Genomic DNA, 23,970 nt, shown 5'->3' with positions numbered 1-23,970 from the left:
GCCAGCAGTGGAGCATGTGCACTTAACCGCTAAGCCATGGGGCCGGCCCTCAATACTGTCTTATAGTTTTCATTTTGTAGCTCTTTCACCTCCTTGGTTAAATTTATTCCTAGATATTTTATTCTTTTTGTTGCAGGTGTAAATGGCCACAAAAGATGCTTGTATTCTTGCGTTCTCTTTCTGTTAGTTCGTTATTAGAGTATAGAAATGCAACTGATTTTGTAAGTTGATTTGGTACCCTGCAACTTTGCTGTAGTTGTTGATTATTTCTAATTGTTTTCCAGTGGATTCTTAAGGGTTTTCTGTATATAAAATCATATCGTCTGCAAATAGTGTGACTTGCACTTCTTCATTGCCTATTTGGACTCCTGTTACCTCTTTTTCTTGCCTAATTGCTTGCCTAATTGCTCTGGCCAAAACCTCCACTACTATGTTGAATAAGAGTGGTGAGAGTAGGCACCCTTGTCTTGTTCCTGTTCTCAGAAGGATGGCTTTCTGTTTTGAGCATTAAGTTATGATGTTGGCTGTGGGTTTGTCACATATGGCCTTTATTATGTTGAAGTACTTTCCTTCTATACCCATTTTATTGAGAGTTTTTATCGTAAATGGATGTTGGGTCTTGTCAAATGCTTTCTCTGTATCTTTATTCCTCATTTTGTTAATGTGGTGTATCACATTGATTGATTTGCAGATCTTGAACCATCCCTGTGTCCTTGGTATAAATCCCACTTGGTCATGGTGTATGATCTTTTTAGTGTATTGCTGTATTCGGGTTTTTAATGTATTGCTGTATTCAGTTTGCCAATGTTTTGTTGAGGATTTTTTCATCTGTGTTTATCAGTGATATTGGCCTGTAATTTTCCTTCTTTGTGTTGTCCTTGTCTGGCTTTGGTATCAGGGTGATGTTGGCCTTGTAGAATTTGTTAGGATGTATTCTGTCTTCCTCAATTTTGGGGGATAGTTTGAGAAGGATAGGTATTAAGTCTTCTTTCAATTTTTGGTAGAATTCTCCAGAGAAGTCATCTGGTCCTGGATTTTTATTTTTTGGGAGGTTTTTGATTACTATTTCAATCTCTTTATTTGAGATTGTTCTATTCAGATTCTCTATTTCTTCTTGGTTCAGTTTTGGGAGGTTATATGAGTCTAAGAACTTATCCATTTCTTCTATGTTGTCCAATTTGTTGGCATGTAGTTTTTCATATTATTCTTATAATCCTTTGTATTTCTGTGGTATTCATTGTAACTTCTCCTCTTTCATTTCTAATTTTATTTATTTGCACCTTCTCTCTTTTTTTCTTAGTGAGTCTGGCTAAGGGTTTGTCAATTTTGTTTATCTTCTCAAAGAACCAGCTCTTTGTTTCACTGATCCTTTCTACTGTTTTTTTGTTTCAATTTCATTTATTTCTGCTCTAATTTTTGTTATTTCCCTCCTTCTGCTGACTTTGATCTTTGTTTGTTCTTCTTTTTCTAGTTCTGTTAGGTGTAGTTTAAGATTGCTTATTTGAGATTTTTGTTGTTGGTTAAGGTGGGCCTGTATTGCTATGAATTTCCGTCTTAGGACTGCTTTTGCTGCATCCCATATGAGTTGGTATGGTGTATTTTCATTCTCATTTGTCTCCAGATATTTTTTGATTTCTGCTTTAATTTTTTCAATGATCCATTGATTGTTCAGTAGCATGTTGTTTAGTCTCCATATATTTGTCAGTTTCCCAACTTTTTTCTTGTGGTTTGATTTCTAGTTTCATAGCTTATGGTAGGGAACAATGCTTGATATGATTTCAATCTTCTTAAATTTATTGAGGCTTGCCTTTTTTCCCAGCATATTGTCTGTCCTTGAGAAAGTTCCATGTGCACTTGAGAAGAATGTGTATTCTGCTGTTTTTGGATGGAGTGTTTTGTATATATCTCTTAAGTCCTCCTGGTCTAGTTTTTCATTTAAATCCACTATTTCCTTGTTGACTTTCTGTCTGGATGTTCTATCCATTGATGTAAGTGGGGTGTTGAAGTCCCCTACTATTATTGTGTTGTTGTTAATATCTCCTTTTAGGTTTGTTAATCGTTGCTTTATGTACTTTGGAGCTCCTGTGTTGGTTGCATATATATTAATAAGTGTTATGTCTTCTTGGTGGAAAGTCCCTTTTATCATTATATACTGCCCCTCTTTGTTTCTTGTTGTCTTTTTTATCTTGAAGTCTGCTTTGTCTGACATAGGTATGGCAACATCTGCTTTCTTTTGCTTGCCATTTGCTTGGAGTATCATCTTCCATCCCTTCACTCTGAGCCTGTTTGTCTTTAGAGCTGTGTTTCCTGGAGGTAGCATTTTGTTGGGTCTTGTTTTTTGATCCATCCAGCCACTCTCTGTCTTTTGATTGTAGGATTCAATCCCTTTAGAGTGATTATTGATACATGAGGTCTTAATACTGCCATTTTTTCTCTTATTTTCCGGTTGTTCTGTATTTCCCTTATTTCTTGTCCCGTGGATTTCCAACTGCCAATTTAGTTTGGTGATTCTCTGGGATGGTTTTCTCAGTTTTCTCTTTATTTATCATTTTTGTCTATGTACTGATTTTTTGTTTAGTAGTTACCATGAGGTTTGTGTAAAAGATCTAGATGAGATAGTCCATTTTCTGATAGCCTCTTATCTCCTTAGTCTAAGCAGGTTCCATCCCTTCCTCATCTAAGTCGTTGTCACAACTTATTCCATTTTGTGTTTTGAATTTGTGATTAAAATTAAATGGTTATAGTTATTTTTGATGCCGTCCTTCCATTTATCCTTAATGTTATAATTGTTTGCTAACCTGTTCTGATAGAGAGCTGCCATTTTCTGATTTTGTTTGTCTATTTATTTCGTTGCTGAAGGCTTTTTAAACCATTTTTTTTGTCACGTACAAGGGCCTTCTTGGTCCTTCTTGTAGATGGGATCTTGTGGGGATGAACTCCCTCAGCTTTTGTTTATCTGGGAAAGTTTTTATTTCTCCATCGTATCTGAAGGATAGTTTCACTGGATAAAGTATTCTAGGCTGAAATTTTTTGTCTTTCAGTATTTTGAATATATCATTTCACTCTCTCCTAGCCTGTAAGGTTTCTGCTGAGAAATCTGCTGAAAGGCAGATAGGGGTTCCTTTGTAGGTGATTTTCTTCTGCCTTGCTGCCCTTAATATTTTTTCTTTGTCATTGACTTTTCCAGTTTTCCTAATATGTGCCTTGGAGAAGGTCTTCTTACATTGATGTAATTAGGAGTTCTATTAGCTTCATTTACATGTAATTCCATCTCCATCTGCAGGTTTGAGAAGGTCTCAGCTATTATTTTTTTGAACAAGCTCTCTGCTCCTCTCTCCCACCCTTCTCCCTCTGAAATACCTGTAATCCTTAAGTTGCATTTCCTAATTGTGTTGGATATTTCTCGGAGTATTTCTTCATTTATTTTTAGTCTTAGTTCTCTCTCCTCCTCCACCTGATGCATTTCTGTATTTCTGTCCTCTAAATTACTAATTTTGTCCTCCGTAATATCAGCTGTGTTTTTTAAGGATTCTAGATTTTTTTATGCCATTCATTGTGTTCTTCATCTCTAACATTTCTTTTTTTTTTTTTTAATAATTTTATTTATTTATTTTTTTTTGCCCAAAGCCCCAGTAGATAGTTTTATGTCATAGTTGCACATCCCTCTAGTTGCTGTATGTGGGACACGGCCTCACCATGGCCGGAGAAGCAGTGCGTCAGTGCGCGCCTGGGATCCGAACCCAGGCCACCAGCAGCGGAGCGCATGCACTTAACCGCCAAGCCACGGGACCAGCCCCTCTAACATTTCTAATTGTTGTTGTTTTTTTTTTATAATTTCAATCTCTTTTGTGAAGAATTCTCTCAGCTCATTAATTTTATTCCTGAGTTCATTGAACTGTCTTTCTGAGTTTTCCTGTAATTCATTGAGTTTCTTTATGATAACTATTTTGAATTCTCTGTCATTTCGTTTGTAAATTTCTATGACTTCAGGATTGGTTTCTGGATACTTGTCATTTTCCTTCTGGTCTGGAATGTTAATATATTTCTTCATGCTGTTTGATGGGGTGGACCTTTGCCATCACATAGTGGTAGTATCTGGTCGCAGATTCCACCTGCTACCACTGGAGGGGCAGGAGCTGCGTTTTCTGAGCCTGCTGTGACCCCTGGCAGTTGTCCCTTTCTGTTGGAAGTTGTGCTGATAGGGCTCTCTCTCTCTGGCCACTGCTGCCTCACACACACACGTGGAGGCACTCTGGCGGGGATCCCCTGCCCTGCCCAACTGAGCCAAGCTGGTGCGCCAGGTGGGATGGGGGACAGGGACGCCTTCTTTCCCACCCACGCTACCGCTCTGCACTCGGTGGCTGCCCACCTCAGCTGCTTTGCTTGGTGAGAGTGCCCCTGGGGTGGCTTAGCCACCTCGGTGTGGACTGTTCCTGTGGGTTGGGAAGCAACTCCAAGAGTGGAAAGAATGCCTGCGGAGAGCTGCCTTTTCCCCTTTCTCCCCTCAGAGTCATGTGCTGGCCACCATGTGAGGTCTTGCACCCTAGATCGCTACCCCTGGGCCGGGGGAGGAGATCCCCTTACCTCCTTGCACTGCCCTCCTGGTGGTCCAGCAGCCCTGCCTTCAGACATATGGCTGCGTGGATCTCTCAGATATCTGTTGTGTTATGTGGATGTCCTCTGTTGGTTAATGAATGTCCTTTTCGTTGTATCTTAGTGGGGAGAGCCTAGGAGAACAGCTCCCTCCACCATGATGCTGACTTCACTCCACTACTGTTGATTTTTGACTGTTAATCTCGTTCTGTCACCTCATGTCTTGTCTGTCAGTCACTTAACAGATCTTAAGTCAATCTTGTTCAGATTTAGGGCAGTAGGCTTACATTTAAAAAGGTTTGGAAATTAGAAGGTCTTAAATCATCTAAGGATGTTGATTTGATCTAAAGATCCATGGATATCTGTTAGATCTGCTCAGATCCATAGGCCATGTTAAAAGTGTTAATGCCTTGCAATCCTGGACTTCAGGGCTAGAAACTGTTCAGAAAGTCCTTGTTTTGCATGGCATTATTTCAGATAATAAATGTCAAGGGGCTCTTTTTCTATATTTTGTTTGGGCATCCCAAATACAAATTCATAAATAGATGTGGAAACTTTCATAAAAGGATTTTTTTTTTTTTTTTTAGATTTTATTTATTTTATTTTTTCCCCAAAGCCCCAGTGGATAGTTGTATGTCATAGCTGCACATCCTTCTAGTTGCTGTATGTGGGACTCGGCCTCAGGATGAACGGAGAAGCGGTGCCTCGATGCGCACCCGGGATCCGAACCCGGGCCACCAGCATCGCAGCGCGCGCACTTAACCACCAAGCCACAGGGCCGGCCCTCATAAAAGGATTTGATGTAAGGTTTCTTTAGTCACGGGAAAAATAGTAACCTTAATTCCTATCATAAACGCTGGGTTTATATCAGTTAAAAGGATCACCAGCATTTACATGGAAAAAATAAAAGATCATCAAAACAAATGATTATCGAATGAGTGCTACAGGATTTTACAGAAGGAAGGCATCACTGTGGCTGGAGGAGCTGGGGAACGTCCATGGATGTGGTGAGATGGGCTGGGCCTTGGAGAGTGGGATTAAATGGACAGAGAAGTGGGGAAGGCATTTCCAGCGGGGATGTTGGTATGAGTCAGGCATAGAAGCTTTAAGTTATACAGGCTGGATCCCAGGAGTGAATAATATATATTCCTCGTGAAATTGCTTCTTAAAAACCAAAACGTTCTTAGGCTTTCAATAAAGTGAACCATAAAACTGGTCTACTTCAGTAATTAATCATTCACATCCTTGGTCTTTTCGTGACTCTCATGAATTATATTTTCTTAATATATACCAGTTTCTAGTGTGAATGAAAATGTAAGGTCCCAATTTCCAGTTTCCTAATCATTTTGAGTCTTTCCCTTTAGCACCACCTGGTGGACACATGATTTTCATAACAATTTAGCATCTACCTTAAATGTGTTTTGGTTGACCTTAGTGAATAATTTGTCTCCTACCTCTTTTATCTTTTCATAGGTTGTAAGTGGAAAGATTTCTCTGTCAGAGATTTGGCTTTCCACAGATAGTATGGTTAGGATCTTGGCTCTTCTCAGCTGTGTATCTGTTTATAGTCATGCATCGCTTAATGATGGGGATACGTTCTGAGAAATGTGTCATTAGGTGATTTCATCATTGTGTGAACATCACAGAGCGTACTTACACAAACCTAGACGGCATAGCCTACTATACACCTAGGCTATATGGTACTAATCTTATGGGACCATCATCATATATGCACTCTGTTGTTGACTGAAACGTCGTTATGCGGTGCATGACTGTGTTGTGTTCCTGACTGTTGTCAGGAATTTCTAACTGGTAGCAGTAATCCATTGGTTGTGAGTGCTAAGACAGTGGTGCCAGTGTGTAGCTAGTGCTAGATTGACAAGGAACTTTGAATAGTTTCCAAAGTTTCTGTCTAAGACTTGGTAATTTAGGCTGCCTATTATTTCTCGGTCCTCTGACTTAGAAATATAGTAGAAAAATTAAAGTTGGAAAAGATCATAGGAATCATCTGGCCCCTTACCCTGATTTTATAGATGTTTAAGTTTTAAAAGCATGAAAACCACCAAAAAAATCCTTCTTGCTAAAAAATGCACCCTGTATGGGCCGGCCCCGTGGCTTAGTGGTTAAGTGCATGCGCTCGGCTACTGGCAGCCCAGGTTCGGGTCCCAGGCACGCACCGACGCACCGCTTCTCTGGCCATGCTGAGGCTGCGTCCCACATACAGCAACTAGAAGGATGTGCAACTATGACATACAACTATCTACTGGGGCTTTGGGGAAAAAAAAAAGGAGGAGGATTGGCAATAGATGTTAGCTCAGAGCCGGTCTTCCAAGAGTAGGATTAGCATGGATGTTAGCTCAGGGCTGATCTTCCTCACAAAAAAAAAAAAAAAATGCACCCTGTAAACACCATTTCTCACAAGTGGACACTATCATCCAAGTCAGAGAGTAAGAACAATTAGCATCCACATTCCATTTCTAGAAAACAGGAGATGAACTAGGTGTGGTGTTCTTTGTTTTCCTCACTAAAAGGCTTTTGGCAGCTCATGCCAGGTCTAAAGGCTGCCTTACTTCTAAGATTGGTAGCCTGGCAGCCTGTGCATTCAAATTGTGGATCTTTTTTTTTTTGATGGGGAAGATTTGCCCTGAGCTAACATCCGTTGCCAATCTTCCTCTTTTTTTGCTTGAGGAAGATTAGCTCTGAGCTAACGTCTGCGCCAATATTCCTCACTTTTTGTATGTGGGATGCCTCCACAGCATGTCTGATGAGTGGCGTAGGTCCGCACCTGGGATCCCAATTCGTGAACCTGGGCTGCCGAAGTGGAGCCCGCAGAACTATAACCACTCAACCATGGGGCCAGCCCCTCAAAATTTGGATCTTTAAAAACTTGGGCTGGGAGAGTCTGACTTAGCCCTGAGATTTGTGGTATGGACTTTGTTACGGGGTGTGGTCATGTGAGTTTTTGAGAGCAGCCTGAATCTTGGTTAAATGCATCTTATTCCCTTTAAGGAATTGATTCAGTCCCCAAAGAGTTGGGTTTAAGGTGATCCATATACAGAACATCACCGAAATGTGACTCGGGAGATGGAAGGGTAGAAAGAACAGACACTTATTTTCACATACCTGTTCCATTACTTAACCAGCTGTGTGACCTCGGGCAAATTACTTAACCTCTCTGAGACACCTTTTCTTCAGTTCATAGTGCGGCAAGATGATTAAGTGAGGTAACATGTAAAAGCTCTTAGTTTAATTCCTGGCACAGTGTAGGGACTCAGTTCATTTCTTTCCCTTTCTACCTCCCTGCATTAAGGAGGTTGAAAATTTTCCTAATCTGTGAGTAAATATACATGTGTCTAAGATTGATTAATCTGAGATTTCCTGAGGATAGAGTAAGAGAATAAAGTCAGGGGTCCTTTTCTGAAGGAAACTGTCTATTGTTCCATTTAGTATAGGCTTTCTTGAAAATACGTGGTTTTAATTGGGAAACTTGTATTAATTTAGGGTTCCTAGCTCAGAATCTTAGGATGGGCCATCAAATTGGCTTAAAAAAGAACTATAGGGTGTAAAAGGGGTATATAAATTATTGTGAATATATTAGTTAGCATTCTTTATGTGTGCTGGGGAGTAAAGTGTCCTAAATAACGAAAGGAATTTATTTACTCATATTTAGGAAAGTCTTGTTTCTGTAACTCCACATTTGCCGCTCAGGATCTCACTTCTCTCATTCTTTCATTCAGGCTCCACTGACTTCCCTCTTCTACCAAAGCTCCATGCTCTCCTCTCCAGGTCACGAAATGACAGTTGCACTTCCAGACCTCTCATGCCCTTACACCACCAAGGGGAAGAGAGGCCGTCTCCCTTGTAGCTGCTATAGAAGAGAAAGAAAGCATCGCTTTCTCAGAGGGTCTCACAACCTGTCTCCTGACACTCACTGGCTCCTATTGGTTTATGTGTTCATCCCTGAACCAGTCACTATAACTGGGGGGTGGAATACCTTGATTGGCTGAAACCAGTCAAGGCCTATCCCTGGAGCAGGGATGGAATTAATCTTAAACAAACCACATGCTTAAGAATGGGAGACTAATGGTTTCCCAAAGGACGTTTGGGGTTCTTATGCCAAAAGGAGGGGAAAGTTGCTAAGCAGCAAACCGCAGTGATCTGCTTCAGCTGGTAATTCAGATTTTGAGCTGTGAATTAATAAAGCCTTTTATTACAGTTGCAGGGATCATCCATGTATCATGTGGACTGGAGGCTGCAGGAGAATTCCAGTTTTGGTGTTCCATGCTGATGCTGTTCTGACAAAGGACAACAATATTCAAGTAATTGGAGGTGGGTATGACCTCCTCACAGAGGGCAGGGCTGGGTGTGGCCCTGAGAACCTTGTCTTGCAGAAATTGATATCACATATAGATAGAGAAAGGGCCTTGGCCATGCGAAAATCTACTAATTTGTTATGCTTGAAAGGATTATTTATGATTTCTTCAGTTGTTTTCTGCATATTAAATTGTTTTTCCTCTTTGAATTTTTTTCAGAATTATATGTACATGTGTTTATTTATTGTTATTTTTTTAATTGAGATAAAATACACATAAAATTTACCATTTTAACCATTTTAGAGTGTATGATTCACCGGCATTTAGTATATTCACAGTGCTGTGCAACCATCACCACTGTCGAGTTCGAGAACATTTTCGTCATCCCAAAAGTAAACCCTGTACCCAATAACCAGTCACTACCCTTTCTCCCTTGTCCCCAGTACCTGGCAATCACTAATCTACTTTCTGTCTATATGAATTGGCCTATTCCAGATGTTTCATATATAGACCCATACGATATGTAGCCTTTTGTGTCTGGCTTCTCCCACTTAGCGTAATGTTTTCAAGGTTTATCCATATTGTAGCATGTTTCAGTACTTCATTCCTTTTTATGGCTGAATAATATCCCATTGTATGGATTTACCACATTTTGTTTATCCATTCATCAGTTGATGGATGGTTGTTTCTACCTTTTGGCTATTGTAAATAGTGCTGCTAAGAACATTCATGAACAAGTTTTGGTTTGAACACCTGTTTTCAATTCCTTTGTGTATATACCTAGGAATGGAGTTGCTAGGTTGCATGGTAATTCTGTGTTTAACTTATTAAGGAACTGCCAAAGTTCCTTAACTGTCACTTAACTTCTTAAGTGACAGCAGCATTCCAACCAACAATGTATGAGAGTTCCAATTTCTCCACATCCTCACTAACATTTGTTATTTTCTGTTTTTAGATTATAACCACACTAGTGGGTGTGAAGTGGTCTCTTATGGTGGTTTTGATTTGCATTTCCTTAATGACTAATAACATTGAGCATCTTTTCATGTGCTTATTGGCCACTGTATCTTTTTTGGAGAAATGTCTATTCAAGGCTTTTCCTATTTTATAATTGAGTTGCTTGTATTTTTGTTGTTGAGTTATGAGTTCTTTATACATTCTGGATACAAGACCCTTATCAGATATATAATTTGTAAATATTTTTTTCTATTCTGTGGTTTGCCTTTTCACTTTCTTGATATTGCTCATTACTGAGCAAGTTTTTCACTCTGATGACGTCCAGTTTATCTATTTTTTCTTTTGTTCCTTATGCTTTTGGTGTCATATCTAAGAAACCATTGCCTAACCCAAGGTCATGATCCCTATGCTTTCTTCTAAGAGTTTTATAGTTTAAGGTCTTATATTTAGAGCTAAATGGTCTTTGATCCATTTTGAGTTAATATTTTTATATAGTGTGAGATAAGGTTCCACCTTCATTCTTTTGCATGTGGATACCCAGTTGTCCCAGGACGATTAGTTGAAGAGACTGTTCTTTCCCTGTTGAGTAGTCTTGGCACTATTGTTGAAAATCAGTTGACCATGGATGCATGGGTTTATTTCTGGACTCTTAATATTCCATTGATCTGTAGTACATTTACCTTTTTTTTTTTTTTTTTGTGAGGAAGATCAGCCCTGAGCTAACATCCATGCCAATCCTCCTCTTTTTGCTGAGGAAGTCTGGCCCTGAGTTAACATCTATTGCCAATCCTCCTCCTTTTTTTCCCTTTTTCTCCCCAAAGCCCCCGTAGATAGTTCTATGTCATAGTTGCACATCCTTCTAGTTGCTGTATGTGGGATGCCGCCTCAGCATGGCTGGACAAGCCGTGCGTTGGTGCACGCCCAGGATCCGAACCTGGCCCGCCAGTAGCGGAGCGGGTGCACTTAACTGCTAAGCCACGGGGCCAGCCCCTGCAGTACATTTATCCTTATACCAGTGCCATATTGTTTTGATTACTGTACTTTTATACTAAGTTTTGAAATTGGGAACTGTGAGTCTTCTAACTTTGTTCTTCTTTTTCAGGATTTTTTTGCTATTCAGGGTCACATGGAATTCCATTGAATTTTAGGATCAGCTTTTCCATTTCTGCAAAAAAAGGCTGTTTGGATTTTGATAGGGAGTGCATTGAATCTGTAAGTCACTTTTTGAAGTATTGCCATCTTAATGTTAAGTCTTCAGTCCATGAATATAGGATGTCTTTCCATTTATTTAGGTCTTCTTTAAGTTCTTTAGAAGTGTTTTAGAGTTTTCAGTGTACATGACTTGGAGCTTCTTGGTTAACTTTATTTCTAAATATTTTATTCTTTTTGATGCTATTATAAATGGAATTGTTTTCTCAATTTCATTTTTGGGTTGTTCCTTGCCAGTGTGTAGAAATACAATTGATTTTTGTATATTGATTTTATATCCTGAAACCTTGCTGAACTCATTTATTTATGTATGTGTTTATTTTTTTAAATTATCATTAGTTTTTTTTCCCTGGAGAAGATTCGCCCTGAGCTAACATCTGCTGCCAATCTTCCTTTTTTTATGTGAGCCGCTGCCACAGCATGGTCACTGACAGACAAGTGGTGTAGGTCTGCATCTGGGAACTGAAGCCGGGCCACTGAAGTGGAACGTGCCGAACTTGAAAACTAGGCTATTGGGGCTGGCCCTGAACTCGTTTATTAATAAGCTGTAATAGTTTTTGTGTATGTCTATTCTTTACAATTGTCTATATAGAAGATCATGTCATTTGCAAATAGAGATTTGACTTATTCTTTTCTAACCTGGATGCCTTTTATATCTTTTTATTGCTTAATTGCTCTGGCTAGAACTTCCAGTACAATGTTGAATAGAAGTGGTGAAAGTAGGCATCTTTGCCTTATTCCTGATCTTAGGGGGAAAGCTTTCAGTCTTTTATCATCCAGTATGTTAGCTGTGGGTTTTTCATAAATGCCATTTATCATGCTGAGGAAGTTTTCTTCTCTTTCTTTGTTGAGTATTTTTATCATGCAAGGGTATTGGGCTTTGTCACATGCTTTTTCTACATCAATTCAGATGATTTTATGCTTTTTTCCCCTTCATTCTATTACCGTGGTATATTATATTGACTTTTTAATGTTGAACCATCCTTGCATTCCTCAGATAAATCCCACTTGGTCCTGATGTAGAATTCTTTTAATATGCTGCTGGATTTGATTTGCTAGTATTTTGTTGAGAATTTTTGCATCTATATTCATAAGGGATATTGGTCTGTAGTTTTCTTTTCTTGTGATGCCTTTATCTGGCTTTGGTATCAGGGTAATGCTGGCCTTCCTCCTCTTTGGAAGATTTTGAGAAGGATTAATAAGTGTTAATTCTTTAAATGTTTGATAGAATTCATCCAGTCCTAGCTTTTCTTTGTTGGGAGGTTTTTGATTGCTGATTTAACCTCTACTTGTTATAGGTCTGTTTGTATTTTCTATTTCTTATTGAGTCAGTTTTGGTGGTTTGTGTGTTTCTAGGATTTTGTTCGTTTTATTTAGTTTATCTAATTTGTCAGTATACAGTTGTTCATAGTATCATTTTATAATCCTTTTTATTTTTGTAAGGTCAGTAGTAATGTCCCCACTTTCATTTCTGATTTTAGTAATTTGAATCTTTTCTCTTTTCTTAGTCAGTCTAGCTAAACATTTGTCAATTTTGATGATCATTTTAAAGAGCCAGCTTTTTATTTTGCTTATTTTCTCTACTGTTTTTCTGTTCTCAGTTTCATTTATCTCCACTCCTCTTTGATTTTAAGCAGTGCTCTTGAATCCTGGGGCTAGCCTGTAATTATCTTCAAAGGTTACAGTACTACAGATCAGAACTATTGTGTGATAATAGTGGAAAGACTCTATTCTTGGGACATTGGTTCTGTACTGAGGTCATTGGTTCAAATCCCAGCTTTGGCATTTACTAGCTATGAGTCATGGGCAAATCACTTAAACTCTGTTAACCCATTTCATTATTATTATTTTTGGGTGTGTGTGAGGAAGATCAGCCGTGAGCTAACATCCATGCCAATCTTCCTCTTTTTGCTGAGGAAGACTGGCCCTGGGCTAACATCCATGCCCATCTTCCTCCACTTTATATGGGATACCACCACAGCATGGCTTGACAAGCAGTGAGTCAGTGTGTGCCCAGGATCCGAAGCCCGGGCCACCACAGCAGAGTGCGCACACTTAACCGCTATGCCACCGGGCTGGCCCCGACCCATTTAATTATTAGTAAAATGGAGATAATAGCTACCTTGAAGCATTGTGACAATTAAATGAGATCATTTAATGTTTGGCACATAGTAGGCAGTCAGAACTTGTACTGCTTACTTTACTTGTTGAACAGGATCTGCTCTACTTTTAAATGACTTTAATAAGCCAGGAGGTCAGAGGACAGTGAGCACCTGCTTCTGGGATTTGTATCCTCCCCCGTCCCTAAGGGTCCTTGAGTTCTAATCCCCTCAGCAAGTTGCTAGGTTACTACTTAAAGGGAAATGGTTCATTTGTATTCTCTGAAGCCCAAGTAACTGAAGAATTGCTAACATTTGCTGAGAAACTCCCTCTAAATATGCTTTGAGTCAAAACGTCAAAGGTGGGTAAAAACAACAAGTTTATAATCCTCCCAAAACACACTTCTTTTGGTTTGCTTGTCACATAAATAAATCCATGTATTCTATGGCAATAGGCAGACCCTTCTTTTTTGGAATACCTAACATTTATTGGAAATAAGTATCCATCAATGTAGTCATCCCATTATTCAAGCAATCACTATTTTCTAGAACCTGTAAGTCTTTGTGTTTTTTTTCCCTTACACATTCTTGTGATTAAAGAATAGGTCACTAAACATTTTTTCTTAATCTCTCTGCTTTTAAATTTTCTGTATCTTTCTAATTCCTTGAGATTTAATCATTTTCTTCAACTTCTTTTATGAAAAGAACAATTTGAATGATTTTTGTTAGTTGCTGCCTCTGATGTCTGAATTTTTAAACACTTGGTCTAGAGCCGGCCCTGATGGCCTAGTGGTTAAAGTTTGGTGCGCTCTACTTCTGTGGCCCAGCTTCAGTTCCCGGGTGTGGAACCACACCACTCATGTGTCAGTAGCCATGCTGTGGAGGTGGCTCACGTAGAAGAACTAGAAGGACCTACAACTAGAATATACAACTATGTACTGGGGCTTTGGGGAGAAAAAAAAAAGAGAGAGGAGGATTGGCAACAGATGTTAGCCCAGGGCGAATCTTTCCCAGCAAAAAAATCCTCCAAAAAACAGGCCAGCCCCGTGGCCAAGTGGTTCAAGTTCCGCACGCTCTGCTTTGGCGACCCAGGTTCATAGGTTTGGATCCTAGGCGCAGACCTACTGCACTCATCAGCCATGCTGTGGAGGTGTCCCACATATAAAAAATAGAGGAAGATTGGCACAGATCTTAGCTCAGGGCTAATCTTCCTTAAGCCAAACAAAAAAAGAGGAAGACTGGCAATGGGTGTTAGCTTAGGGCGAATATTCCTCACCAAAAAAAAAAAAAAAAGACAGTCTATTTTTTAATTTTTTTTTTCTCTCTTAAATAGCTGACATAGATCTGCTCAAATCATAATCCTGTGGTGAAATCCCCTTGAGAAGTTTATCTGGGGCATTAGTTATCTTCTGTTGATCTTATAGTGTTAGATGCCAACCTTGTTTCTTCTGTTATGTATTAAATGTTTCACTGAATTCACCATTAATATTTTTGGTACAATATGATTTCATATGCTTTATTTGTGAAATATTCCAGGAATATATATTTTTTTCTCACTATATGCATATACTTTAAATATGTAAACGGGATTGAATTTTAGAGGCAACAGAGATATTTTCAGATTAAAGTAATCTCCTAGGATGAAGTAGCGTTTTATAATTTGCCTGTGAATGTGTCAGTTTCATAAGTTTGCATTTGTAAAGACTACCACTGTCCAATAGAAATATGATGCTAGCTATATATATAAAATTTCCAGTAGTCTTATTAAAACAACTAAACAGAAATAGGTGAAGTTAGTTTTAATAATATATTTTATATAATCCAAAATATCATTTCCACATTTACTCAGTATAGAAAAATCATTGAGATATTTTACATCCAGTGTGTATCTTATAGTGCATCTCAGTATGGACTAAAATTTTCACTGCAAGTATTTGATCTGTATTTAGATTTCATAAATGTTATAGGTGAAAAAGTAAATTCATATTCTCAAGTTGTTCCAAATAAATTTTCCCATAACTGAATCGACTATCAGTTTTTAAATTTAAATTAGTTAAAGTTAAATAAAATTAAAAATTCAGTTCCTCTGTTACACTAGTCACATTTCAAGTGCTCGCTAGTTACATGTGGCTAGTGACTCCATATTGAACAGTGCAGGCATAGACCTAATCATCTGACAGTAAGACAAAGCTAACTGTTGTCATTGAAGGGGTTATTCTTGAATTCTAAAAGTCAAAAACATTAGTTTTCTCTTCATTCTAGTTTCCCATGCTATTACAGACCAAACCCCTCAGGGCACTTCACCATTCCCTAGGTGCTTCTGCGTTGAACAAGTGAGAGAAAGTTAGATTATTCAATAAATAGAGTTGAGACAACTGGCTAGCCATTTGGAAAAAAAAAATGCTAGATTCTTAATTTCTTATACAACACACACACAGATTAAATGTAAAAAAAAACAAAAAGACTAAAGAAATTTGAAAAAAAATGAGCATTAAAAAATTTATCTTGGAATGAAATCTTTCCCAGATAAAATACAAAACCCTGAAACCATAAAGGAAAAGATTCATATACATTACCTTTAGATATAAAAAGTGAAAATTTCTACACAGCTCAAAATACTATATGCAAAATCAAAGGCAAATGGCAGACTGGGAAGAATATCTGCAACACAGCTGACCCAGAAAAAGGCATATTATTTAATATGTGAGAGCTCATATGAATAAGAAAATGATTAACAACCCAAAAGAAAAATGAGCAATGTTTATGAACAGGCAATTTACAGAAGAAATAAATGGCAAATAAATATGGAAACGATGCTAGACTTCACTTAAGAAAATCTTAGTTAAACCAACAGCAGGATTCCCTTGCCAGATTGGCAGAGACAAAAAATGTTCCTAATACGTGGTGTTACCAAGGTGAGGGAGAAGCAGGTACGATCATACACTACTAGTAGGAGTATGTCAGTACAGCCCTGTTAGAGGACAATTTGACTATGTCCATCCAAATTATAAGTGCACATACCGTGTAACTTGGCAATTTTATATCTAGGAATCTATTTACAAACATACCCACAGATTATATAATTATGTACACGTAAAGATAATCATTGCTGCATTGTTTGTTAGCAAAGACTGGAAACATGAGAAATATCCGTCAGTAAGAGACTAATTAAGTAAACTGCAGTTTGTCATTCAGTGGAATATAATGAAGTTGTTAAAATAATGACTTACCTTGGAATGTGCTCATCTGAGAAGATTATCAAGCTTCTATACTCTTAAGTGAAAAAGGTATGAATATGGTACATAGTTTGCCCCCAATTGTGTTTTTAATAAAAAGAAACATATGTGTGCATATGTGTGTAAACTTAAAATTTCTCAAATAGGTTGCCCCCAAAATTGTTAATATTTATTTCTGAAAAGTAGGAATAAAGGTCTAAAGCAGGAGAGAGATACTTTGCATTTTTTACCTTTTTTATATAGTTTGGATGTTTTTATCACATGCTTTTATTTTAAAAATACAGATATTTAAATTTTCAACATGGATCATTACTACATAGGATTTCTTTTCTAATTTTGGTTTCAAACATTGAATAGTCTTCCACTGTGATGTTTTATGCCTTGAATATCCTACGTAAATATCTCAGTCCTTTGGGAGAACCAACTGTTGGTTGGGATTTGAGTAATCCTAAAGTCTTCGATACTAGACAAGCCATGATAAGGGATAGAAATTGGTTTCATTTGTGTGGCCATCCTGGTTGACTGTAGTGGCTCTCTGGTGCCTTACAGCAGGAAGGATTTTGTGTCAATGTCCCAGTGGGAAAGAGAGTTGAGATAATTGAGAAGCTTTCATGAAAAGGCTAAAAGTAGGGGAGATGGTGGGCAGACAGTAACATTAGCCCAGATGGGTGCTGTTGACAAGTCAGATCCAGCCTCGAGGGTGGACCCAGAAACCAGGTAGAGTAACAGGGCCAAATCTGAAAGCTGGAACTTTAGGGACTCCTGTGGATGGGAGTGGGACAGCTGCTTGCCTGGGGCTGACTCCTGAAGGAGTCCCACACTAGTTCAAAAAAAGAGACAGGTTTACAGGTCCCAGGGTGTATCTTTAATGCCGTATACAACAAACATCATGAGTATAAATTATGCATGAAATGAAGCTTTAAGAAATAAGGCTCTGAGAAATAAGACATTTACAATTGCAGGAAAACTGAGTAATGGAAGAGAGGAAGCTCAGTAAAGACGTTAACCTCCCGGGCCTCCCTAGACTGATACTGTTGTTCTTGGTCTTCTGGGGACGGCGGGAAGACAAGGCTGCTTATGGTCCTTTTTCACTGCTGGAGTTCTTTTTCTGTCTCTGGGAGACCATGCCATAAGGTTTATTGGCATAGAGAAGTCATAGGTCAGAAAAAACAAAAAAACACAGAAGGAATGTTCTGGCTAGTTCCACCCTAAAAAAGTTCAGCCTTAAATCACTGACTCATCTGTGGGAAAGAGACATTTCTCTTGGGTCTCTGTTGCTATGAACTTCTTTTTATGAAAAACATATTAATTGAACACATGACTGTGTACCGGGCACTGTGTTAAGTGCTCTACCTGCAGTGTCTCATTTCATCTGCACAAAAGCTTATTTTATAATTCCTGGATTAGGTTAAGTAACTTGTTCAAGGTCACACAGCTTATAACTAGGTCTGTCTGAATTTAGAACCCATCTTCCTAACCACTAGACTACACTGCCTCTTCCTTTGGACTCTCATGAAGATATATTCATCTTCCCTAAGCCATATCCTCCTTGAATCTCTTCCTGAATTTATTTTATTGTTCTTTAAGTAACATCCTCCAAAATTCACACTTTTCCTCTTCCATCATTAGGCCTGGTGAAGAAAGTAAAGATGTCCGTATGCAATCTATCAATATGTCCATTTGAGACCATTTGTAAAGAAAGCTGTGTAGCAATAAATATTAACATCTTACGTGAGAAGACCCTTTGGTGCAGCAATTCCACTTACAAGAGTTTGAAGAAAAAATGATGGACAAAGATGCTCAATTCATCATTATTTGTGAACAGTAAACACTTTATCAATACTATAAAATTGGACAGATGCCCAACAACGAAGTAAACATATTATGATATATTTATGCAATAGAATTTAATGCTGGCACTAAAAATGACTAGTGGATCTATATCATCAACACAGAGAGATTTCAATGACATAGCATTGAGTGAAAAAAGCAAGTTACAAAGAACGTGCAGAGCGTAATCCCGTTGATGTAAAATTTATGGGTTCGGGCATGTTTGCATGCATAAAGAGATGTCTGGAAGGCAAGTCTCCAAAATGCTAACAGTGGTTATTTCTGAGTGGTTGAGTTTTGAGTCACTTACTTTACTCCTAGTACTTTCCTGTAATTTCTTTTTATTATGATGAATGAGTACCGTTTTTTAAATCAGAATAAGAAAATAGAAAGAAAAATATTTTCTTTGGGAAGGAAAAACATGTCAAGGCAATCCACCACCCCCAACTGCTTGTCCCACTGACGATGGGTCAGCGTGGCTATGTTTGGGAGGCATATTTGAAAGGAGGCCAGCTCCACACTGGTCTTGACATTATAAAGAATTTCTGTCCAAACGGGATTGCAGGTCACAGGTCACAAATTGACAGCGCCCATTCAGCAGATGTCTTCATGAAGCTGCCTTCAGCAGCAGCCAGACTTCTTTCTCTTGAAAAGAATGGGAGTCTCACCAAAGAACCCCTACCCAAGCTGCTTGGGGGTTTTCTTCATCTCCTCTTTAGCAATCAGTCTGGACCCTGCTTCCCAGGGGCATAGATTGGTTCCACAGGACAAAATCCCCTTCAGATTGTGGGCTATCTGTAGAAGGTCCCATCATGGGTCCATGTGGTAACGAACGAGGGACTAACAATAATGATGGTCATATTCCCTTGTTTATAGAATCACAGAATTAAAAGGAAACTCAGAGATGCTCTAGGCCAACCTGCTGTTTTATGACGAGGACACTGATGTCTTCCTCAGGGACACCCTAGAAAATAAACCTCTTGTCCTTCCACCATTTGCTTTTGTTTTGTGTCACTTCGCTGCACAGGACTTTGCTATGCAGATGCTGCTGCTCGTTCATGTCCTTTCGCAAAGGGTAAGCCAAGAAGCAGGCCATTAACCGGAACACCTGCACAACCCAGACACTCTTCAGTGACAGAACCCAAGCATACAGCAAGAGACCAGAGAGAGAGAGTCCAAGATTGAGAGGGGCTGAAGTTTAAATGTTCCTTTATTTAAAAATGGTCTTAGGGGCCGGCCTGGTGGCACAGTGGTTAAGTGCGTGCCCTCCACCTTGGCAGCCCGGGGTTCACAGGGTTGGATCCCAGGTGCGCACCGACGCACTGCTTGTCAAGCCATGCTTTGGCGGCGTCCCATATACAGTGGAGGAAGATGGGCACAGATGTTAGCCCAGGGCCAGTCTTCCTCAGCAAAAAGAGGAGGACTGGCATTGGATGTTAGCCAGGGCTGATCTTCTTCACAAAATAAATAAACAATAAATAATAAATAAAAACGGTCTTCAAGTTGTAATCCCAAATTAAAAGAACAGTGACATATTGGAAAAATATTTGCATCACACTAAATAAATGCAGCTTTAATATTTATACTATGGAAAGAACATCCTCAAGAAAAAGAAATAAAAGGGATTCAAATTGGAAGAAGTGAAATTGTCACTATTTGCAGATGACATTATATTTAGAAAACCCTAAAGAATCCACCAAAAAACTTTTAGAAATAATGAATGAATATGGTAAAGTTGCAGGATACAAAATCAACATACAAAAATCAGTTGTGTTTCTATACACTAACAACGAAGTAGCAGAAAAAGAAATTAAGAATACAATCCCATTTACAATTGCAACAAAAAGAATAAAATACCTGGCAATGAATTTAACCAAAGAGGTGAAAGACCTATACACTGAAAACTATAAAAAATTGTTGAAAGAAATTGAAAAAGACACAAAGAAATGGAAAGATATTTCTGTGCTCTTGGATTGGAAGAATTAACATAGTTAAAATGTCCGTACTTCCTAAAGCAGTCTACAGATTCAGTGTAATCCCTATCAAAGTTCCAAGGACATTTTTCACAGAAATAGAAGAAAGATTCCTAAAATTTATATGGAACAACAAAAGACCCTGAATAGCCAAAGGAATCCTGAGAAAAAAGAACAAAGCTGGAGGTATCACACACGCCCTGATTTTACAATATACTACAAAGCTATAGTAACCAAAACAGCACAGTACTGGCACAAAAACAGACACACAGATCAATGGGACAGAATCGAGAGCCCAGAAATAAACCCACACGGCTAATTTTCGACAAGGGAGCCAAGAACATACAATGGAGAAAGGAAAGTCTCTTCAATAAATGGTGTTGGGAAAACTGGACAGCCACATGCAAAAGAATGAAAGTAGACCATTACCTTTCACCATACACAAAAAGTAACTCAAAATGGATTAAAGACTTGAATGTAAGACCTGAAACCGTAAAAATTCTAGAAGAAAACATAGGCAGTATGCTCTTCAGCATTGGTCTTAGCAGCATATTTTCAAGTACCATGTCTGACCAGGCAAGGGAAACAATAGAAAAAAATAAATAAATGGCGGCTGGCCTGGTGGCATAGTGATTAAGTTCTTGCGATCCACTTTGGCAGCCTGGAGTTCGCAGGTTCAGATCCCGGGCGTGGACCTACGCACTGCTTATCAAGCCTTGCTGTTGCAGGCCTCCCACATATAACAAGTAGAGGAAGATCAGCACGGATTATTAGGCCAGGGCCAATCTTCTTCAGCAAAAAGAGGAGGATTGGCAGCAGATGTTAGCTCACGGCTAGTCTTCCTCACCAAATAAATAAATAAATAAATAAATAAAATGGGACTACATCAAACTAAAAAGCTTCTGCACAGCAAAGGAAACCAGCAACAAAACGAAAAGGCAACCTAACAATTGGGAGAAGATATTTGCAAACCATATATCTGATAAGGGGTTAATATCCAAAATATATAAGGAACTCATACATCTCAACAACAGAAAAATTAACAACCTAATTAAAAAATGGGCAAAAGATCGAAACAGACATTTTTCCAAAGAAGATATACAGATGGCCAACAGGCACATAAAAGGTTTTCAACATCACTCATTATTAGGGAAATGCAAATCAAAACTACAATGAAATATCACCTCATGCCCGTCAGAATGGCTATAATTAACAAGACAGGAAACAACAAGTGTTGGAGAGGATGTGGAGAGAAGGGAACTCGCATACACTGCTGGTGGGAGTGCAAACTCGTGCAGCCACTATGGAAAACAGTGTGGAGATTCCTCAAAAAATTAAGAATAGAACTACCATACAGTCCAGCTATTCCACTGCTGGGTATTTATCCAAAGAACATGAAAACATGAATGTGTAAAGATATATGCACCCCTGTGTTCATTGTGGTGTTATTCTCAATAGCCAAGACTTGGAAGCAACCTGCGTGCCCATCAGGGGACAAATGGATAAAGAAGATGTGGATAAAGATATATACACAATGGAATACTACTCAGCCATAAAAAGAGATGAAATCTTGCCATTTGCGACAACATGGATGGACCTTGAAGATATTATGCTAAGAGAAATAAGTCAGAGGGAGAAAGTCAAATACTGTATAATCTCACTCATAAATAGAAGATAAAAACAACAAACAAACAAACATAGAGACAGAGATTGGATTGGTGGTACCAGAGGAGAAGGGGGGAGGGAGGAGGGCGAAAGGGGTGATCCGTACATGTGGGTAGTGATGGATGGTACTTAGTCTTTGGGTGGTGAACATGATGTAATCTACACAAAAATAGAAATATAATGTTATAAACCAATGTTACCTCAATAAAAATAAAAGTAAATGTAGAAAAAAATAAAGAGGATTGACAGGAAAACAAAAGAACATCCTTTTTAAGAAAAACATCAAGACGTCAGTAGGTGTGTGGGCAGAGGCTATGAACAGAAAGCTTACATAACATTTTTCCTACCAAAATGAAAATAACGAATTTTCTATGCTGATTGTGAAAACGATACACCTCGACACTCTGACAGTCCACCCACTAGATGCCAGTAGCACCCCCTCACCCCCCAGTTGTGACAATCAAAAATATTTCCAAACCTTGCCAAATGCCTCCTAGGGGGCAAAATTTCCCCTGGTTGAGAATGCTGTCCTAGGGAACAGACACACAGAAAGTTCTTCCTCCTTAGTAATTGGTAACTTGGGACATTAAAGTGAAATTAAGAAACCTTCAGAAAGCTAGTTGGCAAAATAAATTATTTAAAATTATAACACCTAAATGCCGATGAGGTTATAGTAAAATTGATAGATGCGTTCACTGCTGGTGATGTTGTATATCTTACATAACCGTTCTACAGCAATGTTTACCATGAACTGGAAGACTGACTATGCCCTTTACCCCAGTAATCTCACTCCTAGGAATTTATCCTGGGAAATAATTGAACAGAAACAAACCCCAACATGGATCAAGATGTCCACTGCAGAATTATTTATAATAGCAACATTTTGATAGCGACCAAAATGTCCAACATTAGAAACCCATTTTAAGTAAATGGTGGATCATCCATTTGATGATGTAGCCATTAAAAATAATAATTATGGTGATTATGTAAGTATGACAAAACTATGACAGAAAGGAAAATATGAACTGTATATATGATTGAGATTTTATAAAAATAAGTATTCATGTTTGTTGAACAAGATGGCAACATGTACAAATGAAAACAGTCGTGTTAGAGGACTGGGATCATAGATGTGTATAATTTTTTAAAATTCTCTTTAATGTAGTTATACTGTATGTATTTTTTATTTAAAAACATAAGAAAATGATCAAATAGTGAGCTGAGTGAACTCTGGAGGAAATCAGGGATGAGAACAGAGAGGATATTATCATTGAGCTAGAATTCGGGGGGTCAGGCTTTCATACGGGGTCTTATAATTTATCCTCCAGATGGGAACACTTTTGAGAGTAAAAAGGGGCACTAGTAGAAATTATATCAGGATAATAGGTATGAACTGGGACTGTCACCCTAGATTTAGGGGAACCAGAGAGGGTGACCTGGAGCTCTTATGAAAATTCAAGAGTAAAGTTCGGAGCCAAGCACGGGGGACTAGATTCCTGGGGCCAGAATGCAATTTCCTGCACCTGAGGAACTTGTAGCTAAAATATTTTCTGGGTACTCAGCTGGCACAAGAATATGCCTTATTGCTCAGGGGATGGGGTGCTGCAGAAAATTCTAAAAGCAAAGGCCATATTCCTAGTACTAGAGCCAATGTCAGCAGAAAGGATCCATTCTGCTGGACAAGTAGATGTTAGCCTCCTGTGTACCAGGTACGGTTTGTTCTAGGCACTGAGAATACAGCAGCGACAAGACCGACTGAGTCCCTGATTTCATGGACCTTACATTCAATTGGAAATCAGACTGGAAAATAAACAGACAAATAAATGAACACGCTAGTCACATGAAGTGAAGAGTGCTTTGAAGAAAATCAAATAGCGCAATATTGAAAGTGACTATGGGAAGGGGATAGGGACAGTGATCAAGGAGGGTCTTTCTGAGGTCCTGACCTTTGAGATCAAATATGAGTTAAAGAGAAGGGGACCAGGAAGGTCTGGGGAAAGGGTGCTCTCAGCAGAGCCTTGAGGGCAAACTGTGTGTGGCCAATCAAGGGTCAGAGAGATGCCTTGTGGGGTGGGGACTGGGAAAGAGCCAGGAT

The 23,970-nt window shown here is 38.7% G+C and overlaps 1 long non-coding RNA gene across 13 annotated transcripts in view; it reads left to right on the top strand.

The window, feature by feature from the left end:
• Positions 1–23,970, top strand: part of LOC106801216 (uncharacterized) — a 79,106-nt gene that overhangs the window by 5,712 nt on the left and 49,424 nt on the right. For 8 of the 13 annotated variants that reach the window (XR_015556143.1, XR_015556144.1, XR_015556146.1 and 5 more), the window contains exon 3: positions 8,816–8,922. This is a non-coding gene — a long non-coding RNA (uncharacterized LOC106801216). The other 5 variants (XR_015556136.1, XR_015556139.1, XR_015556140.1 and 2 more) reach the window with 4 other exon arrangements.

This window comes from Ceratotherium simum, chromosome 24 (genome assembly GCF_057802395.1).
Source record: "Ceratotherium simum simum isolate JZ-2026a chromosome 24, ASM5780239v1, whole genome shotgun sequence".
Lineage (NCBI taxonomy): Eukaryota > Metazoa > Chordata > Mammalia > Perissodactyla > Rhinocerotidae > Ceratotherium > Ceratotherium simum.
The sequence above is the reverse complement of the archived record's forward strand: the minus strand, read 5'-3'. Positions and strand labels throughout refer to the sequence as shown.